Here is a 7,179-nt window from a genome sequence, read left to right as displayed (position 1 = left end):
TGAATTGAGTGAAACAAGAAGCAATTCTCTCAACGTTGTTTTCCAGCAAAGAGGCCAAGAGCCGTTGCTGGTTTTTTAAGCCTTATGGGAGGGGCCAATCATCTCTTGGCCTTACTCCCGAGTCGTCCTCTTTGCTTTATCTGCTCCCTGTCTTCTGGCAGCTCTTCTCATGCATGCACTAGGAACAGGCTCCTCCTGTTCCTCTGCCTCTCTACTGTCAGCCTCTGGAGGCTCCGAAGTCCGCACATCACTCCCCGATGGCCCTGGCCACATCTCTGCCTCTGACGCAGAGCCCTCATCCGGGCCTTCTCCAGCCTCCAGGACTGGCCCATGTTCTTCCTCAGCCTCATCGCTGTCTGACTCCACTGCCAGCTCCGCAGGCTGCTGGCGGACCACAACAGTGTGTGTGTGTGTGTGTGTGTGTGTGTGTGTGTGTGTGTGTGTGTGTGTGTGTAAACAAAATCCTTTTTGCTATTACTGGCCTTCAGACGTCAGACCTCTAAGCTATTTTCCAACTCCATATACTTCCAACCATACCTGAAAATATTCTAGGGAATGGAATGGTATTTTTAGGGTTATATTGAAAAGAACACATGCTCGTTGTCTGCCAAAGTCCAAATGAAGTAAATAACAATTCAAGATGGGCATTTTTCCTCTAACAATTTGATTTGTGTTGCCAGGATGGGTTCTACTTACCTTTACTACCTGTTTGCATGCGCAGATCGTCAATTATGATGTCCGGGTAGGTGGGCGGAGCCTCCCGCCGCTTTTACTACCGGTTCTAAAGAACCGGACAGAACCAGGAGCAACCCACCACTGAAGCAACTACCAAAACCACTTCCACAAACACAAGACAAGCCACTAGTATATAAAAAGAGAGTAAACTGTTAGCACCAGTGGTGAGTTCTAACCGGCTTTACTACCGGTTCTCTTTGTGCATGCGCTTCGCGCGCGATTGCCTCTTCGGTCGCGCACATTGCGCAAGTGCGTTGCGAATCTGCCCAGCTGAGGTGTGGCAATCCGCTCTGCTGCACCTCTCAGCTGGGCAAAAAAAAGAAGAAATATAAGGTTGGAATAACACGGGGGGCAGGCGGGAGGGCCCAGCTCCTGAAGAAAGAGAACCAGTTCGGTGATGTAATAGCATCACCACTACCAGTTCGGCCGAACCGGGCCGAACCAGGAGCAACCCCCCACTGGTTAGCACTGATGAAGTTACCTAGTGGGGTTATGAAACATCTGCAAGAAAACCAAGTTCAGAGAACATCAAAGACCCCACAGTCTGTCTGTCCCTTTCCTCCTCCTCCTCCTCCTCCTCCTCCTCCTCCTCCTCCTCCTCCACCTCCTCCTCCTCCTTCTCCTCCTCCTCCCCAATCCCACACCTTTCTACCATTGATAATGTTATCCAGTAAGATTATGAAATGTCTGCAAGAAAACAACCAAGGTCAGAGAGCACCAAAGACTCCATAGTCTGTCCCTCCCTCCCTCCCTCCTCCTCCTCCTCCTCCTCCTCCTCCTCCTCCTCCTCCTCCTCCTCCTCCTCCTCCTCCTCTCCATCAACCCCACACTCTTCGACCATTGATAATGTTACTTAGTGGGGTTATAAAATGTCTTACAAGAAAACAACCAAGCACAGAGTGCACCAAAGAACACATAGTCCATTCCTCCTTCCTCCATCTCCTCCCCACTCCTCCTCTCCCCCAACCTCACACCCTTCTACCATTGATAATGTTATCTAGTTGGGTAATGAAATGTCTTGCAAGAAAATAACCAAGCACAGAGCACCAAGGACTCCATGGAAATAATGCCAATTAGCAGAATAGCTATTGCAGTATAATGTGGGTCAAATATATGTTATTGCTTACAACTCTCCATTTATCTCCGTGAGTTCTTGTGAAGGATGAGAATATAGTTTTTTGTTTAACAGTACAGGAGTTGCCACCTTCCAGTTATGTCACAGCACTTCTCCTATTTTTTTCATTTCTGCTATTTGAAGCAGAATTGTCAGCGAAACTGCAATTTAACACTTCATTCAGGGGTTGAGGGAAGGTCTAGTCTATTCTCTAGGACATCTGTCAAATGTGAAATTATGTCAACAGGGCACTTGCGCTGTTGGTGGTGTGACATCATTCAAGTCAATTGGCATCATCATTTGTGTCACGGCAGCACGGTACAAGTGATGTAAATCACTGAAAATGAGGCAAATTATCACTTTTGTGTGAGTGTAAGGCTACATTTTAAAAACCTTACCCAGATATATATATATATATATAGGGAAATTTTGTCCACGGCATGTAATGTACGCAGAAGTCTGTTAAATCAAGGTGCCATTACTGAGGAATTCTTCTAATAAATAGGGACATCTATTAATATTAATATTTCTATGTTGCTCTTTTGTCAAAAAAAATTTTTCTGAGCATTGCCAGATCCTTTTCGTCTTATAATCACTTGGTCCTGACTTCTAGTTCAAAATTAGATTAGATTAGAATAGAATAGAATAGAATAGAATAGAATAGAATAGAATAGAATAGAATAGAATAGAATAGAATAGAATAGAATAGAATTCTTTATTGGCCAAGTGTGATTGGACACAGAAGGAATTTGTCTTTGGTGCATATGCTCTCAGTGTACATAAGGAGAATAAAATACATTCATCGAGAATAAAAAGATACAACACTTAGTGATAGTCAAGGTTACTAATAAGCTATCAAATTGTACTAGGAAACAAATAAAAACAATATAAATTGAAAGATACAAGCAACATGGTTATAGTAATAAGTTGGAAGAGATGGATACTAATAAGGAAGAGAGTAAGGACATGGTGGTTCAGTGGCTAAGACATTGAGCTTGTCGATCGAAAGGTCGGTAGTTCAGCGGTTCGAATCCCTAGTGCCACGTAACGGGGTGAGCTCCCGTTAACTTGTCCCAGCTTCTGCCAACCTAGCAGTTTGAAAGCATGTAAAAAATGCAAGTAGAAAAATAGGGACCACTTTGGTGGGAAGGTAACAGCGTTCCGTGCGCCTTTGGTGTTTAGTCATGCCGACCACATGACCATGGAGATGTCTTTGGACAGTGCTGGCTCTTCGGCTTTGAAACAGAGATGAGCACTGCCCCCTAGAATCGGGAATGACTAGCACATATGTGCAAGGGGAACCTTTACCTTTAAGGAAGAGAAGAATAATAGCAATACAGTCTTACTAAATTATTTGACAGTGTTGTGGGAATTAGTTGATTAGTTGAGTGATGGCATTCAGGAAAAAACTGTCCTTGTGTCTAGTTGTTCTGATGTGCAGTGCCCTATAGCGTTGTTTTGAGGGTAGAAGTTGAAGCAATTTATGTCCAGGATGTGAGGGGTCTGTAGATATTTTCACAGCCCTCTTTTTGACTCGTGCAGGATACAGGTCCTCCATGGGAGGCAGGTTGGTAGCCATTGTTTTTTCTGCAGTTCTAATTATCCTCTGAAGTTGGTGTCTGTCTTGTTGGGTTGCAGAGCCAAACCAGACAGTTATGGAGGTGCAGATGACAGACTCAAAAATTCCTCTGTAGAACTGGATCAGCAGCTCTTTGCGCAGTTTGAGTTTTCTGAGTTAGGGTTAGATAGTTGTACCCCATTTTCTATTTTTCATCCATTTCTTAACTGGTTCAAACTTTAACTATACGCTGGGTTTTACCTTGTTTCCTATCTGGGATCCAATTCCACTGTCATGGCTTATTATTATTATTATTATTATTATTATTATTACTATTATTATTATTACTATTATTATTATTATTATTATTATTATTATTATTATTATTATTATTATTATTATTATTATTATCTTCTGGTGCTTTGCCTTCCCAGGACCATTACACATGGCTTGACCAGGACTAAAAAGATCAGTGAAAATTTATTGATATGAACACCATATATATATATATTTATGAAATGTTTTATTCAATTGGCAGCCCCGGTTAACCTTGTCTAGATTGAACGCTAAGCAGAGTCATGCCTGGCTAGTATTCAGATACAAGGCCTCCTAGGAATAGCAGTCTTATAAGGAACACCGGGGAGTAATATAACACCAAAAGCAAACCATTTCTGTATTATTGTGTGCTGCATTTTTTGTGTGTACATGAAATCACCAGGAAACCAAGTTCAACTCAAAGGGAACTTAATTTTCCTTATTTTGTTCGATTCACATTCTCGATGAACATTAAAAGAAAAGTTAGTGGAAGCGATGCGCCCATCTATGTGTGGATATGATTTTTCCAATGTATTCCTTTCGACTTAATTTCCTCGATATGCATTTGTACACCTTTTCCAAAGAGAGGGAAAGGAAAAAGAAAAGGAAAACGGGGGTGGGGGGTTGGGAGGAGGAGGGGAGAGGGAGGGGGAGACTATGGGATCTTTGCAGGGGTGAAATACTACTGGTTCGCCCCAATTCAGGCAAACCGGTAGTGATAAAAACAGATGAACCGGTAATTAAAAAAAGCTATCGGTTCGTCAGAATCAGTATTTCTGACAATCAACTTTGCCATGCGGTTTATATTTGCTAGAAAGCAGGAAATAGGAGTGTGGGGGGTTGAACACATGTTTGCCCACACCCATAATTCAATGTGCCCCACCCCCATGCATGCATGCGTGACCCCCCGTGCTCCCCCCGCTTTTAGCACACAATGGACCGGCGGGCCCAGTAGGCCTGTTTTCCACCCTCCCCAGGCTCCAGAGGCTTTCTAGGAGACTGGGGAGGGCAAAAACAGCCTTCCCACTCCCCCCAGAGGCCCTCCGGAGGCCAGAAACAGCCCGTTTCTCGACTTCCAGGAAGGCCTGAAAATCAGCTGGTGCTGGAGCTGAGCTAGGGCAATGCTCGCATGCCGACAGATATGGTTCCATGTGCCACCTGTGGCACAGCTGCCATAGGTTCGCCATCATGGTCCTAGATCATTCCCATTTAATTTACACTAGGTAGCTGGGAAGAAAATCGGCCCAAGTAAAAAATTGACTAAATAAGACAGAAAGTACCACTAAGTAACTAGATATCTAGAAATTGGAGAGTGCACTTGGTATAGGGTAAGTATATTCATGAATTACACTGATGAGCTTTGTTTGGCAACAAAGGCCTCTTCTGACCTTTTGATTTCGTGTTAAGTGGACTGTTTCTGATATTCGTCACTCTCTTTTTAGAATATTTCCATATTCAGTAAAAACTAAGCGCTACCCTAGCACTCAGCCACACTGAGAACATAAGGAAAATGGTTGAAAGATATTTTAAATTAGCTAAACCAGCAGATGTCCAGGGCTTGGGAAGGATTTTCTTTTGCTCTATTTAAAGCTGTATGATAGATCCACGTTGGGATTTAATCTACCACCCGTTTTTGCAAACGTTATAACCTAAACTACGGAATAGGCAACCAGGAAGCAGATTTTTTCCAAGGGTGCATTTATTACAAGCAGGATTTGGAACGCAACCATCCAATTTCTATAAGAAAATTAAATTGACATGGCATTGTTGGGCAGTCTATAAAAACAATGAAAATGAGGTCAGAATGCATACCTCACCTTGTTGTTGTTGTTGTTAGTTGTGAAGTCGTGTCCGACCCATCACAACCCCATGGGCAACGTTCCTCCAGGCCTTCCTGTCCTCTACCATCCCCCGGAGTCCATTTAAGCTCCTGCCGACTGCTTCAATGACTCCATCCAGCCACCTCATTCTCTGCCGTCCCCTTCTTCTTCTTTTGCCCTCCATCGTTCCCAGCATTAGGCTCTTCTCCAGTGAGTCCTTCCTTCTCATTAGATGGCCAAAGGATTTGAGTTTCCTCTTCAGGATCTGGCCTTCTAAAGAGCAATCAGGGTTGATCTCCTCTAGGACTGACCGGTTTTATCGCCTTGCAGTCCAAGGGTCTCGCTGGAGTCTTCTCCAGCACCAGAGTTCAAAGGCCTCAATTCTTTGGCGCTCAGCCTTCCTTATGGTCCAACTTTCACAGCCATACATTGCAACTGGGAAAACCATAGCTTGTCTATACACACTTTTGTTGGAAGGGTGATGTCTCTGCTTTTTAGTATGCTGTCTAGCTTTGCCATTGCTTTCCTCCCCAGGAGCAAGCCTCACCTTATTGGAACATAATAATGACCTTCTACAGAAGAAAAGAAACAATTTGGATTTAATGATATTAAAGTTATTTCAACTTAGAGTATTTTTACTTCCTGAGTAGCAGTAGTAGATAGGGACTCACAGGACATGTATTTCATTCATATCTTTACCAGTTTGGGGGGGTGGGGTGGAGAGGAGGAAAGGGATGAGATGGGAGGAGAAGAGTGAAGAGAAGAGAAGAGAAGAGAAGAGAAGAGAAGAGAAGAGAAGAGAGAAGGGGAAAGCAGGGGAGAGGGGAGGAGAGGGGAGGAGAGAAAGGAAGGGAAGAGGAGATCAGGGAGAGGAGAAGAGGGAAGCAGAAAGCAGGGGAAAGGGGAGGAGAGAAGGGAAGGGGAGAGGACAAGAGGGGAGGGAAGAGCAGGAAAGGGGAGAGGGGAGGAGAGGAGAGGAGAGCAGGGAGAGGAGAGGAGAGAGGAGGGAAGGAGAAAGCAGGGGAGAGGGGAGGAGTGGAGAGGAGGGAAGGGGAGAGGAGAGCAGTGAAGAGAGGAGGAGAGGAGAGGAGGGAAGGAAAGAAAGAGGAGAGCAAGGGAGAGGAGAGGAGAGGAGAAGAGAGGAGGGAAAGGGAAAGCACAGGAGAGGGGAAGAGAGGAGGGAAGGGGGGAGTTGGTAGGGACCTTGGAGGATTTCTAGTTCAACCCCCTGCTGAAGCAGATCTTACACCATTTCAGACAGATGACTGTCCAATCTCTTCTTAAAAAACTTCCAGTGATGGAGTACCCACAACTTCTAAAGGCAAGCTGTTGCGTTGTTTAATTGTTCTCCTTGGACCTTATATAAATAGGTCCAAGCAAAATAAGGACACCTCTCTTCGTTTTTTTGACTATAGCAAAGCCTTTGATTGTTTATATACTGCTGCAAAGTAGAATATATTAAGGTTAAGAGATTAATTAAAACATCTGGGTATTCTCTTTAGGGATTTTTTTTTTTTTTAATGAAAAGAAACTACAGTAAGAACTGAGTGTGGGAAAACCAGAGCATCCAATTCAATTTGACAATCTGACCTGAATTGTCAGACCAATTTTGCACAGTCTGTGTTTCGACTGTCAGT

This window comes from Pantherophis guttatus, chromosome 8 (assembly GCF_059756535.1).
Source record: "Pantherophis guttatus breed Tessera chromosome 8, ASM5975653v1, whole genome shotgun sequence".
In the NCBI taxonomy this organism is placed as follows: domain Eukaryota; kingdom Metazoa; phylum Chordata; class Lepidosauria; order Squamata; family Colubridae; genus Pantherophis; species Pantherophis guttatus.
The sequence above is the reverse complement of the archived record's forward strand: the minus strand, read 5'-3'. Positions refer to the sequence as shown.